Raw genomic sequence first — 25,037 nt, 5'->3', positions numbered from 1 at the left:
AGGTTAGGTGGAATGGCCATGCTAAATTGTCATAGTGCCTGGGGATGAACAGGCTAGGTGGATTAGCCATGGTAAAAATTAGGATATGGGGATAGGGTCAAGGGCTAAGTCTGGGTGGAATGTTCTTCAGAGGCTCGGTAGGGATTTGATATGCTGAATGTCGTCTTGCCACGCTGTAGGGATTCTATAACAGTGACCGCCTGCACCCACCTTCAACAAACATTGGCACTAGACAATTATCAGCTGACCATATCATTATGGCATATCTCCAATATAATTACAGTACGGTTCACCTTTTCACTCTGACACGAAAGAGGGCACCAGCACTTCTCCTGTAATATTGGTGCCAGGAAATTTATAATGCAGGAACAACCAGCCACCTTGTGGAATAGACCAGGACATTTCTCAGGGCTTCTTACCTGTTCTCTTAACACTCACTTCTTTGCCCTTACTTGGATACTGATAGCACTTGTGCATTGCCTTTTTGTACTTTGCTGCCTCATTTAGAACTTTAGACTCACAGTACATTTGTGTTGCCTCACTGTTTAATACAGACACAAAGCCAGGCAGCCTGCCATAGTTGTCAGCAATGATCAGTCAAGGGAGTGGATACACCATGCTATATTAGTCCCATAACTACCTCCATATACCAGCAGCTTGCATGGCAAACACATTGCAGTCACTTCAACTAAATTGTGATGTCACCAAGTTTAGGGACGTAGTCCCGAGTCAGGTGAAGGGGATTACCATCAGTGATGCATCCACTACAGACAGAAAAGGGCATTGGGAATGTAGGTTTGCTCGCTGAGCTGGAAGGTTCATTTTCAGGCGTTTCATCACCATACTAGATAACATCTTCAATGAGCCTCAAATGAAGGCTTTGTCTGGAGGCTCACTGATGATGTTACCTAGTATGGTAATGAAACATCTGAAAATGAACCTTCCAGCTCAATGAGCAAACCTACGTCCGGAACCTCAACCTGAGCTACAAATCTTCTCAAAACTCGCTAGGAAAAGGCCATTGTTACAATCAGTAAAGGGCATTGTCCAATCTCAGTCCAGGGATTCAGACAAGGTCAATTGGCCACTTGTGGTGATAATGATCAGGGGCTCTATAACACTGCAATCTATAAGTGGCTGACAGTCCATCCTGCAGGTCCAGTTCAATTAGTCCAGGATCTGCATGGAGCTGCATAAAGATCAGTTACGGTCCAATTACTCATCAATTAGGACTGTCCATCCAAGTTAGTCAGAGAGTAAGTCACTATCAGTCCTGGGGGTCAGCTCAGTGAAAGTTATGGGGTGTTATCAGGGGCCACAGTTGTGGTACTGAAGTTGGGGAAGTCAGTTGTAGCATTAGAACTATATGCTGGAATACTGAAGGGATAATAATTGTGAAGGGTAGTGGGATTACATTAGCAACACATAAGGAAGAAGGGGAAGGCAATACTGCATTGGAGGATATGGGTCACTAGGGGTGGTGGTCATTGATAGTCACAGCCATATAGACATCAATAGGGTGATAACACAGCACAATGGTTAACATGGTTAAGCTATAGGATACAGGTTGTGAAATGAAAATATAAATCTAAACGTTGTGTGGGAATTAGTAAAAGATCAGTACTGATGGACTTGTGAGGGAACGCCAGGAAGAAAGGAACTTGAAGGTTCAGGGAGTCCCTTAATTAAAAGGCTGAACCTGCACTCACTATACACAGTGTGAACAGTTTGCAAGCTTGATAGAAGCTCAGGTTTGCTTTATCGAGGTTGGACAAAGCCTCATTGTAGAAGGTACATCCAAAATCGTGCACAGAAGCTCAACACCACTGCAAAATGGCAGTGCAAGTAATTGTTTTATTCTAATTCAAGACGTCCAAAGTTTTGTTTTTAAGTTTCTTGCTATTACCTGCTGACTCTATTTCCTCTTCCAATAGGAGTTCTATGATGTGTGAGCTTGTTTGGCTGTTTTTCCATTTGTCAGTTCTGCTACTGAAATATAATGCACTTTAATCAGCTCATAGCCCTGCACCATATCTAAATTAGCACCTGCTTTCTGAAAGATTACTGCCACTCTCCTTTTCAGGACATCCCGTGGGGCTTTCTAAGCTGCTGCCAACCGATAACATGGCCTTGCCTTTGTGGCTGTCCCAGCACTATCTGCCTGAAACCCCAATAGTAATTAGTTGGTGTTGCCTTATAATGTGAGACAGCTTCATGCCCTGAAGAAACTCACATAATTAGATGCCCGTCTGTATCTGCTCCATGGCACAATGCAATTTCTTGTTCTTTCTGCTGTAGGGTAGAGCAACAAGCTTAATGTGTGGAGTATAATTAGTGAATAATATACCTTCTTGTAACTAGACATGTTTGATTAACTAACATCTGTAACAGATCAACAATTTTTGGGGCTCATAGTTTCATGTGATCGAATCAAAATATTAGTTTAATATTCCTCAGGCTCAGCTTCATAGAAAATTGCAGCTAAAATGAACTTTCAACAGAGAACAACAGTATAGAAACGAAATGTCACTCTGACCAAATGCAGGCACAGTGTGGACCTCCAACTGATTCCAGGATAATTTAAGAGTTGACTCAATCATCTGAGAGGCAGAGATGGTAAATGGCTCCACAACTTCCTCTGGCAGCTCATCCCATATACACATCATCCTCTGCAAGAAAGCATTGCCTCTTAGGTCCTTTTTAAATCTTTACCCTCTCACCCTAAACCTTTGACCTCTAGTTCTGGACTCCCCGATCCCAGGGAAAAGACCTTGTCTATTTACACTATCCATTTCCTTCATGATTTTATAAACCTCTATAAAGGTCACCCCTCAGCCTCCAAAACTCCATGGAAAACAGCCCCAGCCCATTCAGTCTGTCCCGAAAGCTCAAATCTTCCAACCCTGGCAACACCGTTGTAAATCCTTTCTGAACCCTTTCAAGTTTCACGACATCTTTCTATAGCAGGGAGGCCAGAATTGCACACAATATTCCAAAAGTGGCCTAACCAATGCGCAACATAACCTCCCAACTCCTATACCCAATGCTCTGACCAATAAAGGCAAGCATTCCGAACACCTGCTTCACTATCCTATCTACCTGCGCCTGCACTTTCGAGGAACTATGAATCTGCACTCCAAGGTCTCTTTGTTCAGCAACACTCCCCAGAACCTTACCATTAAGTGTATAAGTCCTGCTAAGATTTGCTTTCCCAAAATGCAGCAACTCACACTTATCTAAATTAAACCCCATCTGCCACTCCTCCGCCCATTGGCCCATCTGATCAAGATCCTGTTGTAATCTGAGGTAACCTTCTTCGCTGTCCACTACACCTCCAATTTTGGTGTCATCTGCAAACTTACTAACTATATCTCATGTTCACATCCAAATCATTTATATAAACGCCAAAAAGCAGTGGACCCAGCACCGATCCTTGTGGCACACCACTGGTCACAGCCTCCTTTGGAGAAAGTGGTGAACTAACTGTGCCAGGTATACACTGTGGTTTTACACCAGGTTTTCCCAATGTTGAGTCTGTTTGATGAGTTTGGTAAAATAGGACGCTGAATAACCATGAGGTAGTTGGGCTGTTGACAGGAGGTTTAACAGGCAATAGTCACTGTCAATTGGTGACTCACCATGCCTAGTCAGAATCTTGCCACACTGCTGGTGAAAAGCTTAAAGAAATGCCATTTGCCTCAATGCCAAGATGCCCTTTGCTGCACGGGTCACCGTCTTCTGCCACACACCTCACCGCAACCCATATCACTCCGACCGTATAAGATTCTGCCTTCGGTCTTTATTAGTTATGAAAAGAAATGGCTGACTTTTTTCTGATACTGAACTATAACATAATCTGATATACATAAATCTATTTGAAAAACTGCAACACCACTTTCCTTTTTAAATTTAGAATATGTTATGACCGGTTGTGGAGTGGGACAAGGACTGGGTCCATCCTTCCTAACTGGATCATAACCAGAAACAGTCAATCGTTGGCCTTCCAGCTGAGGCTAAATCTCAGCCAGTGAATGGGAGCAGCTTCCCACTGAACCTTGAACATACACAGCATGTTACAGGCATCGTTTGTTACAGGCCTGCCTGGATAAGGAAGGAGAATTTTGCACAGTCATTCTGAAATAATTTCTTCACTGTTTGACAGTACTAGACATCTTGATCTGCATTAGTTTATTGTGTAAATTCATAGGTTTGAAATAATAAATTAAGGCTCTCTTAGGAATTAAACAAAGGATCTTCTGTTTACTGGTAAGGCACTTTAATCACTGAAGCCACCTGTTAGGATTAAATTTAATACTTTATTGTCATTAGGTACTTACTGTATATATACTTATAATTATATCAGACATTAAAAATATTTGCCTGGTGCTGGGATTATTTGTTCCTGTGCTCTTATTAAATTTATTATCCATTGCACTGGTCACATTTGCTGAAGAGTTTTATCTGATTGCTCAATTCTAATGACCCTTACTAAGTTTGTCCATTTAATTTAAGTTGTTCCCAATGTTCATCCTAAACATTTTAAATTTGAGCAAGAAGAGAGTGGATAAAATTTGATCACAAAGGTAGAGCGATAAATCTTAGTGCTGAGTTATGTTTGATGGAGATTATAGCTAGATGAGTGATGGGTTGGTGAAATGAGTAGAGTGTGAAGCTAATGGTGTAGCCTTCAAGATGCAGTCATTTTTCTTTCAACATCAGATTATAGTCCAACAGGTTTATTTGAAAGTACAAGCTTTCGGAGTGCTGCTCCTTCATCAGTTAACTCCTCGTGCTGGATGCGCACCACACTCATGTAAACAATTGGGCAACTTGAAGGTTGACTGCTGTCTGTAGAAGAAGCAATGAGTCTGTTTCAATCACTCATCACAATATCCCACTGGTTTTGGGCTTATTGAATGGTCCACCATTGTTTTTGGAATGATCATATGGGCTTTTCAACTTAGGATATTATCTCCTCAAAACATCAAGATGATTCAGCAAGCAAGCTAGTCCCCTCCTGAGTATACATTACTTGATGTGTACAGGAAGACTTGGAGCTACCTGGGTCTGTTTTGCCACCTTCTGTGAATATGACAGGGAGTGTTTAGAGCTGGTGACAGCCTCCTCAGCAAAGAAAGGTTCTGAGCATCACCTGACCTGAAAGAAGAGGAATGTGATTCAATTTTCCACTTTTATTTTGAGTAATTCATGTGGCATGAGAAAAGGAATTCGATAAGATTGTTGCTCACCACCAGTCCTCTTCAATGTCTATGCAGAAGCAGCAATCAAGGAAGCATCAGGAGTCACAAGAATCAGCCGTTAAGATTGGGGAGATGGCCAATGATAACATAAGTGAGATTTGCAGATGATGAAGCACTTATAGCCAGAATGGAAGAAGGAGTACAAGAAATGAAAGCAAACATTGGCAAAATCAAATTCATGTATATTGCAGAATCAAACTGTACATTGACAGAATGAAAAGAATTAGGAAAGATGCCAGAATTACACTACAATTGAAGCATAGTATCTGCAGATAGAAGATGTAACAAAAAGCTAAAATCAGTAAAGCAATACAAAAGACAGTTGGGACTGGAAACAGGCCAGTAAAGGATGTTACAAGGAGAAGTTTTCACAGCCAAAGAAAGCGATCAAGGAAGGGAAAGAGTACTGATGCTGAGTGCTTTAAAATTAAATTAACTTCGTTGCAATGAAAAGTCTGGTATTCATTAAGGAGACATCGAAAGACATTGAAGATGACGACGAGCCAGCAACCTGCCTCAGGCAAAGCACACGTGGTGATGATGAGATGATGATGTTGATTGGATACAGCACCATTGAAGTCAGGTAGTCCAGTGTACAGAGATGTCTCCAGTGTTCATTAAATCCTTCAAAATCAATACCTTACAGCTCTTCCATACTTCTGGATAAATGCCCATCTCCAGTGAAACAGATCACAATTCTAGTTTTGTGTCATAAAGACAATAACTTATTGACTCTCCTGAGCTAAAAGTAATGATATGTTTACAAGGTCATTATAAATCATGAGGACCATTCATTCCATGTTAGTTCATCCACACAGAAACCCTTTAAAGTTTTACCCTTGCAGTGGTCACTTTTTTCTTCAATGTGTACAATATTATACCTATTATTTATGTCTGAAAGACTTGACCATTCTCTGTATGAGGATGAACTTCCTGACAACAATCTTAGAATAATCTTTTCCAAGTTTGAACCTACTTTCATTTATCTTTTTTCTACAATGTAATTTAAAATATTTTTTCAAGCTTAACTTTTCCACGCCATTTAATGATGTTTATACCTTTAAAGTTTATACCTGTATATACTTTCAGCTCTTCAATACTTATTCCAAGTCATAACACACCTCCCAAATATTCTTTGAATGATTCCCACAAGTAAATTATAAGGACAATAATATCTTGAATTTAACATGGTAATGCATTCCAAAATGTTGCATAGAAATATATTTTTTTAAAATGGTAATGAAACAAAAACAGATTTTTGTCCCAGATATAGCTGTGGGAATGAGATGGTCTCTGTCAGCACTAACTGTCATTGCTCCAATGAAGCCGACAGAAGCTTTGGTAATCCATGCATATTGAGAAGAAAACAAAGATCCAGAAGTTTCTGCCAGTAATTTTCAAATCCTCCAGAGGATACACAGTTGAAGAATCCCCAGACTGCAATAATGATGTTCCATTAATCTCAGTGCAAACACCTTGAAAGGTTTACACCTTGCTGAATGAGGTGTAACAGTGTTTTTTACTAGTTCTCTGGATTTAACTGGATGTCTGACCAAAATATGCGTGGTGCTCTGCAGAGGTTCCAGTACACTGTCTCCATGGAAATTGGCCAGGAAGTTTACACCTCTGGTCAGCAACTGCCCTGCTCCTTGGGACTTCCTGCGAATGTCTGCAACACTGAGTTCGAGTCAGAAACGTCCACAGTTTTTATTTACTTATATGGATAGTTACCCAGAAAACAATCTGCAGAAAAGTCTTTGCCTGACTCCTGGTTATCTTCATAGCTGACCCCAAATTCCATTACTATCCCCACCACTGGTGTCTTCACTCCATCCCAAACTAGACTTGACTCCCTCCCAAACGCAAAAGCACCAGCTCCCAACTATCCTCTCAACCTAAGCTGACCAGCTCCCAATTCACACAGCCTAGCCTGATGAATTCTCACTGTCTCATTCACTCCCACTGACTGGTCCCTGACCTGAACACCTCTCCTGGCTCTCCAATCCTCCAACCAGCCTACTCATTCAACTTCACCCTCTAACCTCACTTAGCTAGCACTTTACCCACCTGGCACCCTACTTCTTCAGCTACATACCACACCACTCATTCATCTAATCCACCCTGCCAACATATACATTCACTCATAATCCACTCACCTTCATCCTTTCATCTATCAACCAACGTTCACCGTGGATATTTAAACGTACCAGATGGCACCTAGTGCTTCAAAAAGGAGATGTAACTTATCTTCACCCCCACACTTGTTCACCACAATGGAGCTCCCCATTTAACAATCGTTCCACATTTCTGAGGAAACTGGGATTGGGAGACCTGACCAGAAATACAGAGTATTGTCATAGCTCAGAAAAACAGAAGCAAAGCAGCAATCTTACAGTCACTGCTGCTTCACTGATGATGCAGTTCATTATATTTGCAAAATGTAAACTTTCTCTATAATGGCAAAAAAAATCCACATTTTACTTTTTATCCTCCTTTTTGAAGATTTTATTAAACCTAATGTTACAAGCCTAGATATTCTGAAAGATGGAGAGTCATGAAGCTGAACACACTCGACTTGCACATTGGGACCGTGGAGACACGCTAGACTCAACGGGAGTTGCATGGGAAATTGAAATTTATGAAGACTAATTTCCCTGAACCTGATAAACCTCTGACAAAGACCCTAAAAGTCAGAAACTTTAGCGGGTTCTGATTCAGTGGAATTAAATAGTTAGCCAAGAAATTGTTAGCGAATTTAAACCTACTCTAACTCTGGGGTAACTATTAAACTGACCCCAATCCCTTTCATAGCAAAGAACACTGACAACGAACCTCTAACCAGACTACCCATGGAACTGAAATGATTCCAACTCCCCCAATTTCACATCTATTCCCCAATCTGACACTCCCAGACGCACCACCCATCCTAGACCTAACAACACTTCCCCGCCTGCCTGAGCCAACAACCCTGAATGCCACCTGGACCCTGGCACAGCCCAACGTTTACCCGTACTTTGCCCATCAACTTGAGCCACACTCAATCCCTCAGACCTGACTAACATTCACCTGTCAAAGGCCTGACCCTCACCCTGCCCTGGATCTGAGCTGCTCCCATCACTGGCCTATGTCCCAGACCTGACAGCCCAGCCTCCCACACCTACATCTCCACCCACAGGGCTTATCCCTCAAGCCCTGGCATGTCCCTTCCATTTAGAGACAAAAAAACTGCAGATGCTGGAATCCAAGGTAGACAGACAGGAGGCTGGAAGAACCCAGCAAGCCAGGCAGCATCAGGAGGTGGAGAAGTCAACGTTTCAAGTGTAACCCTTCTTCAGGACTGGGGGTGGATGTAATGGGAGCTGCAGATACGTGGGACTGGGGTGCGGGGTGACAAAGTAGGGATAGATGAAGACAGGTAGAAGGTATGACCTGGTTGATCAATGGGAGGAATGAATCTGGTTGGTGGCTAGAAAGAAGGGTTGCTCAGAGGATTGGAATGGATGGAGATGGGCTGGGAAGGGAGTCAGGGTATGGGAAGGGAGTTTACTGAAATTGGAGAATTCAATGTTGAGTCCTCCGGGCAGTAGGCTGCCCAGGTGGAAGATGTTCCTCCAATTTGCAGTTTGATTTGATGTGGAAATGGAGGAGGCCAAAGATGGTCATGTTGGAAAGGGAGTGGATAGGGAAGTTAAAATGGGTGATGACTGGGAGGTCAAGTTGGCCCCTGTGGATCCAGCTGAGATGATCGGTGAAACATTCCCTAGGTTTATATTTGGTCTCCACAGTGTAAAGAAGATCACATCGGGAGCACCTGATGCAGTAAACTAGGTTGAAGGAGAGGCAGGTGAACTTCTGTCTCACCTGTTTGGGGCCCTGGATGGAGGTGAGGGGAGTGGTGTGCCGGCAGGTTTTGCATCTTTTCTGGTTACAGGGATAGGTACCTGGAGTTTAGGGGGGTTGGTGGCGAGAGTGGCACAAACCAAGGACTGTTGAAGGGAGTGGTCCTTGAGAAAGGTGGAGGGGGTGGGGAGAGGAAGATTTTCTTGTTGATGGGGTCTAATTGGAGTTAGCGAAAGTGTTTACAATGATGTGTTGGATGTGGAGACTGGTTGTGGTAGGTGAGGACAAGGGGGACGCTGTCTTTATTACATTTAGTGGGAGAGAGGTTAGAGCAGAGGAATAGGGAATGGAGGCAGTATCATGCAGGGTTGGCTGGATGAAAGATGGGGGAAAAGCACGTTGTTCAAAATAGGTGGACATCTGGGAGTGGAATGCCTCCTCGTCCGAGCTGATGCAGCAGAGGCGGAGGAATTGTCCGTCCCACTTAGCATATGCAAGACACCAACCAACAGATACCACAAAGGTTTTCTCTAGTTCTTTTACTTTCTAATGATCTTTTGAAGCTATGTTTCACTTGGGACTGTATTCTAAAATAAGTACATCTTTTTCTAATCTCCTGTCTATTGACAATTCCAACTACAATTAGCAAAGTCTTCTGATGTTCTTTATTCCCCTCTCATTGAGTGTCCCCAGTCTTCTAATTTTCCTGAAAACTTCCCACATCATGGGCTTTGTTTTAACTTTGTTTATTGTTGCATACAATTCTGGTTGTCCTGCTGTATGAAGCATCTTACTAAATTGGAAAGGGTGCAAAAAAGATTTACAAGGATGTTACTGAGACTAGAAGGCTTAAGTTATAAGTTGAGGCTGAGTCTTTTTTCTGTGGAATGTTGGAAACTGAGGGGTGACTTTATAGAGATTTATAAAATCATGAGGGGCATAAATAAGGTGAATTAGCCAAGGTCATTTCCCAGGGTAAGGGAGTCCAAAACTAGATGGCATAGGTTTAAGGTGGGATGGGAAAGAGTTAAAAGGTACCAGAGCGGCAACTTTTTCACACACAGGGTGGGTCATATATGGAACAAGCTTCCAGAGAAAGTGGTGGACATGGGGACAATTACAGCATGTAAACAGGTACATGGATAGGCAAGGTTTAGAGAGAAATGGGTCTAGTTAAAGGGACTAGTTCAGTTTAGGAAATCTGGTTAGTATGGATGAGTTGGGCCTAAGGTCCTGTTTCCATGCTGTATAACTCTGACTCTATAACTTCAGATGCTGGCTCCTGAGATTTCTTTCCCTGGTTGCTTACTTGCATTATCTTGTGCTTTAAGCTAATACTGTTCCATGTACGTGGATACTTATTCCTTAACCTTGTAAGGCTCTTCGACTCTTTAGGTATTGTAGCACTCCTTTCTTCACATCTGTAGACAGTAGGTTCTGAGCATCTGAAACCTCTCTCTCCACATTCTCATCTCAGACTCGTGTCTTCTCTCTTATTGAGGTTACTTCTGTGATCAGTTATATAACTTCTGTAATAAGTGTAATATAACTTCTGTGATCAGTTATATAACTTCTGTAATAAGTGTAATATAACTTCTGTGATCAGTTATATTATGATTTACATGCACCTTCTCATACCACAGAAAGTATCACTGCATTGCCACTGGCTGCAAAATCCAGACCATTATAAATAGCTTCTAATAGATAGAAAGATGAAATTTGACTGATGATGGCAACTTTGAAATGAATAATGTCTGAGGAACGGAGTTCTAAGGAAGACAATAAAATATCAGTTAGCAGGTTGCAGACTGAGAATTCTAATGTTTGATGATGATCATGAAACCATTGTTGATTGCAGTAAAGAGAAAAGCCATTTGGTTTGCTAATGTCTGGCCTAACTCCATACTAGTCTAAAAACATCTGGTATTCGGAAGCTAAGCTGACACAGGTCTGGTTAGGACTTGGATGGGAGACTGCCTGGGAATACCAGGTGCAGTGGCTTTGGGCTTGGGATGCAGTGTAGAATCCCCACTTCTGAGTCAAAAGGTCTGGGTTCAAGTCCTGCCTGCTCCAACGGCATGTCTGAACAGGTTAGTTGAAATACCTATGATATTTGAGGACCATCAACCTTGATGCCTCTACAACAAGAACTTGCATCCTTAAACCTACAAACCTTGAGAGCATTTCCTCCAGTCTCCACAATTCAACCAACATCAGCTTGCACCTGCATAGCAATTTTAACATCACAATGCTTCAGAGGTGTAACCAAAAAATGTAGCTGATCTAAAGTTGGAGTTATTCAAAGGACATCATAATGTGGAGAAATGCATGAGGAGAAATGTCAATGTCGACATTGCTCTGATGTCATGCTATAAGAATGTGCAAACAAGGATGTAAAGTTGTCAGTAGCCAATAGCCAACTAATAGTCTGTAATTTGTAGCTATGACTGTGAGTAATGATAGTTGCTGAATCCCAACTGTCCTTGACTTAAAGGCTTTCCCATGTCATGTGACACTTGAGGCATGGGTGTACCAGAAAGACTCATCAGTTGCTCATCAATCTGCTTGACCACATAGTGAACCATTTTTGCCCCAGAATGAGGCTCAATCACGACACTTTTGCTTCAGAGTAATTGACACTACCCATTATTCCACAAAATAGTATCCTAAAATGCATGCTTTTTTTGTTCTAGTCTTCAAACAAATAATACCTATGATAATTTACCAACCTTGTATATGTGATTGGTATGAAGAAGAAAGAAAGGCCACAAATATTAGCAAGCATGAAGAACAGGGAAGAACAATTTGTTATCTGCCATGGGAATAGGATCAATTAATTCAAATGTTGCTCAGTATTTAGCACTTTTGCCTCACAGTTCAGGGTTCCAGGTTCAATTCCCGCCTCAGGCGACTGTCTGTGTGAAGTTGGCACATTCTCCCCATGTCTGCGTGGGTTTCCTCTGGGTGCTCCAGTTTCCTCCCACAGTCCAAAGATGTGCATGTCAGATGAATTGGCCATGTTAAATTGCCCATAGGGTTAGGTGCATTAGTTAGGGGTAAACATAGGTAGGGGAATGGGTCTGGTTGGGTTACTCTTCTGAGGGTTGGTGTGGACTTGTTGGGCCGAAGGGCCTGTTTCCACACTGTAGAGAATTTAATCTAATCTAATATAGATAAGGCGAATTCCAGAGGACACCTCAGCAGCAATGGGAAAGAGCAAGAGCAAGTTCAGGTCGAGGGTGGGTGGAAACCTGACTAGAAGTTTGGCAAATAATGAGATGAAGAAGCAACTAAGCAGATGGCCTAATGCTGAGTGATCAGAATTGCTGTAACATTCCCATTTCTAATTAGTTTACATGTTTGCCAACAATGAACAAGCAGTTGGGATTAAAAGAGACATTTCAATATACATGATCCTGAGCACTTTTGTGGACTTATGTTATTAGGTCAATGAGATTTCTGTAGTCTCTTCAATCTCTCTCATGTCAGAATCCTTCTAAGCTTCCTGCATAATCGTCATGCTGTTTTATAAACAGGTCTTCCAATTAATAAATAGAACATCTTTAAATTTGGAGGGTGTTGGACAGGTAATGCAATGCAAATGCAGCGTCATTAAAACCAGAGAAACACTACACATCACCATTTTTTTCTTTCAGTTCTTCATAAAACTATAAATCCTATTTAAAAGTAAAAATGTGTCAAAATTTAAACCAGATATTAATTTCTCATAATATTTTGCCTATCTTTTTCCAAATGTTGATTTTCCAAGTAAGCTTTTAACAAGTAAGGTTTTCACTGCTGTTTTGATTTCACATTATTAGTGCATTTGACAGTGCCTGCTCCTTTTGTAACTGTCTAATAAAGTCCATTTGAGTTTATAAAACTTAAGTTTTATGTTGAAACACCATACCTTGTGACTAAGCAGATCATTTGTAAAACTCATTGCATTTGTATGTTTACTAATGGATTCTACCATCACCCATTACTCTGACTGATCAACATGAATGTGATAGCAGATTAATGTAAGAGAACTCATTGTCAAAGGAGCATGTACTTGAAGGTAAGAAAAAAGCAGGAAGTCATTTGTCATTCTTGAAATGTCTAATTATTTAGTAAAGGTAATGCGGAAAATGTTCCATGGAAAACATTCCAATGCTATTGTGGATAATTCATACTGAAAGGGATAAAGCTCTAAGGGGTAATTGATTATGTTTTGTTTCTGTAAAATGTCCAATTATCATAGAATCATAATATGATTCAGTGCAGAAGGTGGCAATTTGGCCCATCCTGCCCATGCTGGCTCATTGTAAGGCTTATTCAATTAATCCCACATTCCTTATAGCCCTGCTCTTTCCATTCAAGCATGTATCAAGCTCGCTTTTAAATGTTAATATTATATTTGCTTCACCATCCTATGATGTCTGTATCCCAGACCACAGCAAGTCACTGGTTAAAATAAATTCATGTTGCTTCAGTTTCTTTTGCAAATCAACTTAAATTTGCATCCTTTGATTATGAATCTTTCTGCTCCAGAAATTAGTTGCTCTTTAGTTAGTCAATCAAAACCAGTCATTATTTTGAACACCATATCAAATCTCCTCAGCCTTCTTTTCTCTAAAGAGAATTATTTTAGTTTCTCCTGAGTCTCTACATACATCATAGCTGGTAAGCTTGTTATATGTTTGACAGGCATTACTGGCATTAACTGCGATGTTCATCCACTTGGTTAAAATTAAAGCAAATTAGAACATTAACATTATATTCATGAATTAGATTTGTGCAGATAGAAAAGTAGAAGTTATAACTTTTTTGTGGGGGAGTGTGGGAAGACAAGTAACTGGCCGTAGAAGAGCTGCTTTGGAAAATGCTGAAGTCCCATTGGAAGATTTACGACCATCTATGTAATCCATTGAACCACTAATATTGTGACTCATATCTGTCATTGTACCTAATTGTTTACCTCTATATTCTCTGAGAGATTGAAGGTTATAAGTGACACTCACTCACGGTACAGCCAATAGTTTCCAACAGCAAGAGTTAACCCTCAGTAGGTGTTTGGGTTGGCTGCAGCCTGTTTTGGATCCAATCTGCCTCGGGGCAGAAGACCATAAGAAATAGGAACAGGAGTAGGCCATTCAGCCCCTTAAGCCTATTCCACCATTCAATAGGATCATGGCTGATCCAACATTTCTAATGTTCACTTTCCTGCATTTTCCCCGTAACCCTGGATATCTCTACTGATCAAAATCTGTCTATCTCCACATTAAATATACACAAGGACTGTCCCCACAGCTGTCTGTGGCAAGGATTTCCAAATACTCACAACCATCTGTGCAAGGAAATTCCTCTTCATCTCAGCCTTTAGTCCAGGACTATGTCCTCTAGACCTAGACACTCCCATGAGAGAAAACATCCTCTTAACATTTGCTCTGTAAAGCCCCTTAAGAATCCAATATGTTTCAGTGAGATTTCCTCTCATTTTTCAAAACTCCAGTGAGTAGAATCCCAGCCTGTTTAGTCTTTGCTCATAAGATAATCCTTCCCACACCAGGGATCATCCTATGGAACCTTCTCTGAATTGCATCAAATGAAACAATATCTTTCCTTAAATAAGGGGACCAAAACTGCTCACAGTACTCCTGAAGTACTCTCACCCACACCTTGTACAGTTGCAGTAAGACTTCCCTACCCTTATACACCAAATCCCTTGAAATAAGGGCCAACATTCCACTAGCCTTCCTGATTACTGCTGCACCTGTCTGCTAGCTTTCTACCTTTCATACACAAGAACCCAAAGTCCCTTTGTGTTGCAGCATTTTGCAGTGTTTCGCAATTTAAATAACACTCTGTTCTTTTGTTTCCTTTCCAAATCTTCCTCAGTGGGACCTCTTTCTTTCATGATCTTGCTCCAACGGTATCAGATCAGCCTATGTTTTGTCCACATCAAATTAAACTTGGTCAAAATGTCACTTCAGCACCATGCCAAAATGTCTTTCTTGGACTCAGTGCAAGCTAGATCATTTTCCATTGGTGATATGTTTTCCTATAGTCGGGTTTCCCCCAGTCAGTTTCTATCCTGTACCGTTTTGTGAATGGAAGCCAGTGTCCATTGAGATTCCACAGGACTCATTGTTGGGACCCTTGCTGTTTGTGGACTATATAAATGATTTAGGCTTGAATGGAGGAGGGTTGATCAGTAAATTCACAGATGATAAACTAATTGAAAGGGTGGTAAATGGTAAATGGTGAGAAGGCCTTAGATTACAGGAGGATATAGATGAATTGATCAGTTGGGCTGATCAGTGACAAATGGAATTCAGTCAGGACATGTGTGAGATGATGCACTTGAACAGGACAAACAAGGCAAGAGAGTGCATGATGAATGGTTGGGAAACACCAAGGATTAGAAGGACCTTGGTGTGCCTGTCCATTGATCCCTTTTGCTGGCAAGACCAGAGGATAAAGTGGTAAAGACGTCATGTGGGAAATTTGCCTTTTTTTAGTCAAGGCTTAGAGTTTAAAAGCGGGGAGGTTCTAGTGCAAATATTTTAAAAATGGTAAGGTCACAGGTTGAGTATTGTGTGCAGTTCTGAAATCCATATTATAGGAGGGATATAATTACACTGGCTAAGGAGATTTACCAGGATGTTGCCAGGGCTGGAGAGTTTTAGTTATGAAGTGAGATTGGATACTCTGGGGCTGCTTTTCCTTCAACAGAGGAGGTACATGATTGAGATGTATAAAATTGTAAGGGACATTGACAGGATTGACATTAGGGAACTTTTTCTCTAATGGTAGGACCAAATCTTGGGGCATAGATTTATGGTAAGGGGCAGGAAGTTTACAGGGCATATGAGGAAACTTTCTTTCACCTAGAAAGTAGTGGGAATCTGGAATTCAATGCTGGTAAGGGTGTAAGAGGCAGAACTTCTCATGACATTTAAGAAGCATTTAGATGTACACTTGTGATGCCATGCTATAGAAAGCTATGGGCCAAGTGGTAAAAAACTGAGATTAGAATTCATGTAATTGGTGTTTTTAACTGGTGCAGACTCAATAGATTGGAGGCTGTTTTCTCTGCTGTAGAGTCATTATCCATTTAAAAAAGGTCATTTGTGAAAACACAACCGCAGAAAAGACAGTTCCTGCAATCCACAACACTTTTTGAGAATTGTAACTTTCCAAGAGTTGTCAACATATTTCCACTGTACTTTTATAATAATCTTAAGCATAATCCTTCACAGTAATACTTTTGAGTATTTATTGTGCTTTTTCTTGCAAAATATAGCAACAAAGCAGCTTAAATAATAATGATAATTAAATACTAATATTTAGAAGGAAGAAGTAACTTAATTTACACTGTGCATTCACATAATCAGTCGGTATCCCAACATACTTCGGAATGAAACAAACAATATGATTGGTCATGTGAACATAGCAAACAATTTGATTATAACAATGTCTCACAAACAGCAAATAGGCAAATCATATTTTAATGTGGGAGCTGGTGAGATGGTAGCTGGGACAGGAAGAGAGCTCCCTTCACTCTTTCCAATAGTAGCATGGATTTTTACTGTCCATCCAAACAAGTAGGTAAAATCTTGTTTCAACACGTCACAACTGAATCTCAAAGCATACCAAGAAATGGGCCAGGCACAGACAATGATAACTCAAGCTGGAATATGGACAAAGACAGTGGAAAAACACAAAACAAATATTTATGTTTCACTGCCAAATGAAAAATTGAAGCTTTCAAGAAAAAGATATATTGATTGATTCATAGGGTCACATTTTTAAAAATAATTCTGTCAAGTAAACAAGTCTTCTGTGACAAATAAAAAACTAAGAATCTTGTCTGCCAAGATTTCAAAACAAAGCAAGAGCCACTTTTTTTTAATAAATTGAAAGCCTGGAGGCAACTTGTCAATGTCAGATTGAAGAAGCAATATAAGGTAAAAACAATTCCACTTAAGCGTAACGCTCATCTGAAAACAATTTTTAATCATTTAATACCATGCTAGTTCATGGACACTTTGATGACCTTTTAGATAGTGACAACACTGAGATTCATTCATGTTGAAAGGCCTCCCACTCGTACCTACCAGGGTATAATGCTGAATATTCATAGCTGCATTCTATTAATAATTTACCAATGGGAGTGATGAGTAGGTCAATGTATGCAGTTAATTTAACAGTTATCAGGTGAACTTTTGAGTTCCTATGATCGAGGTTGATATCTATCACTGTTAGGAATGGTAGGTTACTAGCTAGCTCTAATGTCAATCATGACTTTGAATGTGATTTTGGAAAGTTGCTTGATTTTGCCCACACAAAATATTATATTTGCAATGCGGGGAGCTTGTTTGCCCTCTGGTTGGAAGGTGTTCCACTCTAGGCTGTGAACTTCATTGTATTGCTTCAGCGCAGTATTAAAGTAGCTTTTCTATTTTCTGTTATTTTGTTGACTCTGCATTGTTCCCAATTATAGCCGAGTCATTTTTTTTTCCTTTACTTGAACTTACACTTACATTCCTCTCCTTAACTCAGGGTTGATTCCTGATCAATCTTTAAACTTTAACTACTTTTTAGATAGCATGGTTTACAGCTAGTTGGCTTCCTAACTTTGTCCAACTCAATGAACTCACTGTTTGTGAATTCTCTTCTGTTTTCTCTTCTTTGGGAATCTCAGGTTTGGTGGTTTATTGCGTTTGCTGCATCTCCCCTTTGACGTTTTACATCTGGATGACTACCTTCTTTGTTTTGCTCTTCTATCTTGCAGAGAACAATCATCACCATACCAATGTAGCATGTTCTCATGAAATCTACAGGTAACACAAATAAATGTAGCTTCTGTTCACTTGAAGACCTCTGGTGGGTTTATCTGCAGCTAAGCTGCCACAGACAGTATAGCCCTTTGTCTAGGGCTACTATATAGTTTGACCACAGCCTATAGTCATGTGATGACATCCAGGTATTTGGCTCATTTCTATGTTGATCTTCTAAACAGGGCATTGTATTAAAGTGTTAACGATTCCAGACAGTTCCAGAGTCTCCCAAATGGGCAATTTTGTTTCAGCATCCACCATGTCATGTCCCTTCAGGATCTTATATGTTTCAGTAATGATGTGGAGGTGCCAGTGTTGGATTGGGATGGACAAAGTTAAAAATCACACAACATCAGCTTATAGTTCAACAGGTTTATATGAAAGTACAAGCATTTGGAGTGCTGCTCCTTCATAAGGTAGCTTGTACTTTCAAATAAAGCTGTTGCACTATAACCTGGTGTTGTGTGATTTGTAACTATGTTTCAGTAAGGTCATCACTTATTCCTCTAAACTCCCATAAATCCTGGTATAACATAGAAATGTAAAAATATAGAAAATAGGAATACTAGTGGACTATTAGGCCCTTCAAGCCTGCTCCACCATGCAATATGATCATGGCTGATTATCCAACTTGGTATTCTGCTCCTGATTTCTCTCCATACCCTTTAATCTATTTTATCCTAAGAACTATATCTAACTCCTTCTTGAAAACATTTAACGCTTTTTCCTCATTCGCTATCATGGGTGAGAATTCCATCGGCTCACCAATCTCTGGGTAAAGAAATTTCTCCTTCTCTCAATTGCCTGCCCCATTACTTTAGACTGTAACCAAGTCATGGCAAACATCTTTCCAGTTTTTACCCTGCCTGTAAGATTTTTATCGGTTTGAACAAATCAAATGAAGGTTATTCAGCCCATTAGTTTTAAGCTGGTTGGAGGAAAGCAGAGAGGGGATGTCAGAGGCGGGTTCTTTACACAGAGAGTTGTGAGAGCATGGAATGCGTTGCCAGCAGCAGTAGTGGAAGCAAGATCATTGGGGACATTTAAGAGACTGCTGGACATGCATATGGTCACAGAAATTTGAGGGTACATACATGAGGATCAATGGTCGGCACAACATCGTGGGCTGAAGGGCCTGTTCTGTGCTGTACTGTTCTATGTTCTATGTAAACCTGCATTATTTCTTTCAGGCAGCTATCCAATTTGCCCCACTGTCCTGGAAAAATGCTCTCATCCTTCCTGCTTCCCAGTTCTTCTGTCAATCATCTTGAATCTGTGTCCCAATAATTATCAACCCTGTTGCCACTAGTAAAAAGATGGCCACAGTTTGGAGATAACAAAACTTTATCTGCTTTATGTTGAAGGTATCAACAATTCCACAGGTATTAGCATTCCTCTATGGCCTTGATTAAGTAAGTATTCTTCATACATAAACCTCCTCATATTGGCGCAAGAGTATCAACGGATTGCAAGCCACATGTTACTGATAACATCATACTTCAGACTTTATGTGAAACTACAGGGGGTATGGGATTCTGCCACCCTCCAGAGTGTGCACTTTGCTGTTGATGAAAAGTAAATCTTTAAACTAGGGATAATGAGAAAGACAGTCACTGAATGTTTGCCATTCCTGACTGACAACCTCTCCTCATTAAACAACGTCCTCATCTCTGAAATCAGTTAAGCTTCTGCAGACTGCTTCTGGTTTTATTATATTTTTTTCTTAAAGTAAACAAAACTGTACATTGTACTCTAGATATGGTCTCAGCAATGTCCTGTACAGTTGTAGCAAAAGGCCTTTTTTTTATACTCCATTCCCCTTGCAATAAAGACATAAATTCACTTGTTGAACTTGCATACTGATTTGAATTCATGACACAAAAATTCATCTACACCATAGAGTTTTGTAATCTCTCTATTTAAATAATATGCTATTTTTTCTTTTCTTTGTGCCAGAATGGACAAGTTCATATTTTTCCCACATTATATTCCATTTGCCAACATCTTGCTCACTCATCTCATCTATCACTTTCCATTAGCAGACTTTTTAATGTCCCTTTTACAACTTACCTTCCCACCTATCTTGATGACATGAGAACATTTATCAACCACATATCCTGCATTTCAGGGCTTCTGTGGCGCAGTGGTAGTGGTCCAACCTCTGGGTTAGAAGGCCCCAGTTCAAGTCCCACCTGCTGCAGGGGTGAACAGACTGTTTAAAAAAATGTATATTTGGTCGCTTTGTCCAAGTCAGTTGCATAGTTTGCAAATAGAGGCCCGAACACTCCCTATTATATTTTGTCAAACTAGAATGACCCATTTTTGCCTAGTCTGTGTTTCATCCTAATTAATCAAACTTCTAAACCAACACTGTAGAAGAGTGCAGGATGGGGTGAATGTGGTTGGACGGGAGGGAGGGGTTGAATCCTGTCAGAGAGTGAGGGAGAGGCTAAAATCTGTCAGAGGGTGAGGGAGGGGGTGATCACAAGTAGAAGGTGAGGTGGGGGGATGAAAGCTGTCAGAGAGTGATGGAAGGGTTAAAAGTTGTCAGAGGGTAAGCAAAGGGGGAATCACTATTAGAGGTGAGGAAGGAAGGTGAAAACTGTCAGGGGGTGTGTGAAAGCTACCAAAGAGTGAGGGAAGGATTAAAAGCTGTTAGAGGGTGAGGGAGGGGTGAACATGAGTAGAGGATGAGGGAGGGAGGTGAAAACTGTCAGAGGGAGGGGAGTGAAAGCTGTTGGAGAGTGTGGGTAGGGTTAAAAGTTGTCAGAGGGTGAGGGAGGGAGTGAACATGAGTGGAAGGTGAGGTAGGCAGGGTGAAAGCTGTCTGAGATTTGGGAGAGGGATACGAAAGCTCTGGTGGGTGCTGAACACTGTTGGAGGATGAGCAGATGTTAACACCAAACTGAGAAATGTCAACTGGGGATAATAAATAATTAGAGATTTTTTGGAAATAGTTTTGAGCTTGAAACAAATGAATTACTGCAAATTACTGGACATTTAAATACTCACTGAAGTATAGCAATTAAGACCTCGAACAAGGTTTTGTGACTTATGATTCCCCCACAAACCTGAACTGTGAAGAAAAAGTTGAATGAAAAGTACACCTTCCTTTTCCAAAAAAGGGGGAATCAGATCTCTAAGCCAAGGCGATAGAGCTTGGTCATGGTGCAGCAAGGTAAGATCCCAGTGGGTAATCCGATGGTGATGTTTGGCCCAGGGTTGTTGGCCTGTTCACACAGGTTGCAGGTATCCTGTATAGGGCACCTTGCATGTCTCACTGACAGCCACTTGCAGTTCAAAACCCAATAGAAAGTCAACAGGAAAGTACAAGTCCAGGACCTTCATTTAAATTGTTACCCATAACACAATCCACAATCACATTCAAAAGTAAATTATCAGATTAAATGTTTTATGTTCCTCAGTAATTTTAAAGGAATCTGAACAGACTTTGTAACATCAGAAGAATTAAACAATTATTTATAGGTTTCTTTTTAGTTCAGCTTAACATAAAAAATTTATGAAATTGACATTTACAGAATGAAACGTCAGAAGTGTGATACATTATGCATCTTAAATTGAGAACAAAATATCCACTCTTGAAAGACTATTTGCTTTTCTGAAATGAGCCAAGTTCCCTTGGTAATGATTTACAATGCTATTAATGCTCATTAGATCCTGGGCCACGACATTCCAAAAGGAATTCATCATTCAGAGAATATGGAGAAATTCCAACACATTGAACAACTAAATACATTATTCATTTTACTTGTTATTTATTTCAAGGTTCTGATATCTTGAACAAACAATAAACAATTCCATAGGATTGAAACACTTGCATAAAGTCATGACATTTTCATGAAACTTACATCATTTATTTAAGCTGAAAAGGTGAGTGAAATCCTATGTGGTATATGGGAGATTATGAATTCAGTAGCAATTGCAATTAAGTTTGTCCCAAGACAAATACAAGGAGGAAGTGAGGACTGCAGATGCTGGAGAGTCAGAGTTGAAAAGTGTGGTGCTGGAAAAATACAGTAGGTCAGGCATCATTGGAGGAGCAGGAGAATCGAGGTTTCAGGCATAAGCCCTTCATCAGGAATGTGGAGGGTAAAGCGGGCTAAGAGATAAATGGGGTTTGGGGGTGGCGCTGGGGTGGAAGGTAGGTGAAAAGACAATAGGTGGATGCAGGTGGGGGATAATTGTTATAGGTCGAAGTGGAGGATGGAGCAGATAGGTGGGAAGGAAGATGGACAGGTGAGACAGTTCAAGAGGGTGGTGCCAAGTTGGAGAGTTGGATCTGTGGGGATGAGGAGTTTTGGAAACTGGTGACGTCAATGTTGATACCATGTGGTTGTAGGGTCCCAAGGTGGAAGATGAGGCATTCTTCTTCCAGTTGGCAGGTGACTTGGATTTGGGGGTGGAGGAGGTCCAGGACTTGCATGTCCTTGATGGAGTGTAAGGGGGAGCTGAAGTGGTTGGCCACAGGGCCGTGGGGTTGTTTGTTGAGTATGTCCCAGAGATATTCCCCAAACTGCTCTGCAAGTTGGCGTCCTGTCTCCCTGGTATAGAGGAGACCACATCAGAAACATGGATGCAGTAAATGAGGTGGAAGGATATGCAGGTAAATCTCTGCTGGGTGTGAAAAGATCCTTTAGGACCTTGAACTGAGGTGAGGGGAGACGTGTGGACACAGGTTTTATACCTCGTTCAGAGGCAGGGGAAGGTGTTGAGTATAAACGGTGGGTTGGTAGGGTGCATGGACCTGATGAGGGAGCCATGGAGGAAATGGACTCTACCCCTATCTACATTCCACAGAGACCATTCCCTTCCCGATTCCCTTGTTAGGTCCATACCCCTCACTTACCCACCCTCTACATGCATCGCCTTCCCTTGCTGCCACACGAGGTGCAAAACCTATATCCTCACCTCCCCCCTTCACTTCCGTCCAAGGCCCTAAAGGATCATTTCAAACCCAGTAGAGATTTTCCTGCACATCCTCCTACTACATTTACTGCATCCATTGCTCTCGATGTGGTCTCCTCTACATCAGGGAGACAGAACGCCAACATGCAGAACATTTTAGGGAACATCTCTGGTCCACAGGCCCACTGCCCTGTGGCTGAACATTTAAACTGCCCCTTCCACTTTGCCAAGGACGTGCAAGTCCTGGGCCTCCTGTGCCACCAAATCCTAGCCACCCAATGACTGGATGAAGAATGCCTCATCTTCTGCCTTGGGACCCTCCAACCGCACGGGATCAACACTGACTTCACCAGTTTCTAAATCTCCCCTCCACCCACTCATCCAAGATCCAGCCCTCCAACTCAGCACTATCCTCTTGACCTGTCCTACCGGTCCATCTTCCTTCTCACGCCTCCCAAGCCAGCTAGCCCCACCTCTCTGCCCCCTTGGGTCTCCCCACATTCCTGATGAAGGGCGTATGCCCGAAACATTGACTCTCCTGCTCCTCGGATGCTGCCTGACCTGCTGTACTTTCTCCAGCACCACACTTTTCGACTAAGACAATTAGAGACGGGCAAAATGTTTCAGATATGACCTTAAAACACCCTTTTGCAGCATTAGACATTTTCTGAGGTTTTTTTTAGTTATTCTTGAATTGTGACCATCACTAACTAGGTCAGCATTTACTGTCCAACCCTAATTGCCCAGAGGACAGTTCAGAGTCTGGAGTCACATGTAGGCTAGACCAAGCTAGTACAGCAGTTTCTTTCCCTGAAGGACATCAGTGAACCAATTTTTTTTTTCCTGACAATTGACAATGTTTTTATGGTAATCATTAGATTCCCAGTTCCAGATTTTTATTGAATTTAAATGCCACCAGCTACCATTCAAACCATGGTTCCCAGAACATTACTGGGGTTGCTGGATTAATACTCTAGTGGTAACACCACTAGTCCATCGCCTCACAGGACCTTCACTTGCATTACATTAACTAAAAGTCCATACTAGTCATTGATCACTGTGTGCGTGAAATTTTGTACCAACCCCAATGCTGGGTTTGGCATCAAGGGCAAATTTGAATAGGCAGGATGGTGGGAGGAGGTGACTACAAGACCTTTCCTCTGCCATACTGATTAACTCTGCAGCAGGAAAGCTCATCAGCACTCTCTTGTGCTCGGGCTCCTCGTCAATATGAGGCCTGGGCTCCATGTTGTACCAGCAGCAACCACAACCTCCTCAGAGCTGCCTTTCTGCAGAACAGTCATATTGGACTTGAAACATTAACTCTGCTTTCTCTCCACAGATGCTGCCAGATCTGTTGAGTTTCCACAGAGATTTCTGTTTTTGTTTCTGGGATTCTTGATCGTGGGGATGACTCCTCTCCTACCCATTCAAAGGTCTGACTGAAACAACCATGGTGTGTCTTCCCAAAGTTAAAAATTACACAATATCAGGTTATAGTCCAACAGGTTTATTTGGAAGCACTCGCTTTCGGAGTGCTGCTCCTTCATCAGGCGAAAGCTTGTGCTTCTAAATAAAACTGTTGGACTAAAACCTGATATTGTGTGATTTTTAACTTTGTCCACCTCAGTTTGACACTGACCCCTCCAAGTCATGCTTTTCCAAAATGAGGCAAGCGTTTGCCAAGTCTTATTTTCAAAAGCTTCTGTAAGAAAGTTAACATAAACCTTTTTTTTTTCTAGGACCCTAAAGTCATAAACTTGCAGGATGACCTACAGTCCGAAGGCACTTAAATCAGTGTACTTTGTTAATAATTCATCATGGGTGATCCTAAACAGTGATGATAGCAGGCTGTTTGGCCTGGAAGTCCAAAGGTATAGCTTACTGAATTGTACATGAACACCAAGTATCATCTGGACAGGCAAAAATGAAAATTAATCATATTTGTTTCATTTAATCTATAGCTCAGAGAGTTTGAGCAAAATAAAGGAGGATGAAAATGATCTGGCTTCTAAGAAAATAAAATATATTATCTTCACAAAGCAAAACCATCATTTGGTATGGTATATTCTCTCCTTATGTCGATAAATATCCTCATGAAGTCATACCTCTAAGAGCTTGCAATCACATATTGTGTAAGGATCTGAGTCATAGATGGGAGGTTGTCATTGCACAGCTGGCATCT

The 25,037-nt window shown here is 41.2% G+C and overlaps 1 protein-coding gene across 1 annotated transcript in view; it reads left to right on the top strand.

The window, feature by feature from the left end:
* The window catches only part of LOC122562092 (urotensin-2 receptor), a 78,196-nt gene extending 53,425 nt beyond the window's left edge, over positions 1 to 24,771 (top strand). The window contains exon 2 of the mRNA XM_043714610.1: positions 24,595 to 24,771. The gene's annotated coding sequence lies outside the window, so the exon portion shown is untranslated. The remainder of the gene's footprint in view (positions 1 to 24,594) is intronic.
* Positions 24,772 to 25,037: the final 266 nt, after the last annotated feature.

The sequence above is a fragment of the Chiloscyllium plagiosum genome, chromosome 24, assembly GCF_004010195.1.
Source record: "Chiloscyllium plagiosum isolate BGI_BamShark_2017 chromosome 24, ASM401019v2, whole genome shotgun sequence".
In the NCBI taxonomy this organism is placed as follows: Eukaryota; Metazoa; Chordata; class Chondrichthyes; order Orectolobiformes; family Hemiscylliidae; genus Chiloscyllium; species Chiloscyllium plagiosum.
The sequence above is the reverse complement of the archived record's forward strand: the minus strand, read 5'-3'. Positions and strand labels throughout refer to the sequence as shown.